The sequence below is a fragment of the Penaeus monodon genome, chromosome 22 (assembly GCF_015228065.2).
Source record: "Penaeus monodon isolate SGIC_2016 chromosome 22, NSTDA_Pmon_1, whole genome shotgun sequence".
NCBI lineage: Eukaryota > Metazoa > Arthropoda > Malacostraca > Decapoda > Penaeidae > Penaeus > Penaeus monodon.
This window is the reverse complement of record NC_051407.1, coordinates 5,392,029-5,392,461: the sequence shown is the minus strand read 5'-3', so window position 1 is coordinate 5,392,461 and position 433 is coordinate 5,392,029.

Sequence of the window (433 nt, the reverse complement as noted above, 5' to 3'; positions counted from 1 at the left end):
GACAGTGTCTCACTCTTGCTGGATTTTGTTAAATTGAAGCTTCAGGTGAAAAGAGGAGGTGAACAAATGGAGAGAATAAATGGAATAAGTACGAAAAAGAGAGGGGAGAAGATGAAAATAAAATGAGAGGAAAACAGGCCGTTAACTTATGAGCAAATGCATGTCGAAGGTTTATAGACGTGTAGTAAAACACTGGGTAGTGTAAGAAAGCTATTTCGGTTGATTAGAAAGCGGGTCGTGAGAGGCAGGGTGAGGCAAGAAGGGAGTGGGAGAGGGTAAGGCTTAGAAAACTGGGGATTAGAAGGAAAGAAAATAAGATCAAAAGAGAGTAATGCAGTTTGATAGTATAATCTAGAGGAAATATATCTCCATATATTAAGATTCAGACTCACCCACACACATATTTACATATATAAACTTGCATACACACACA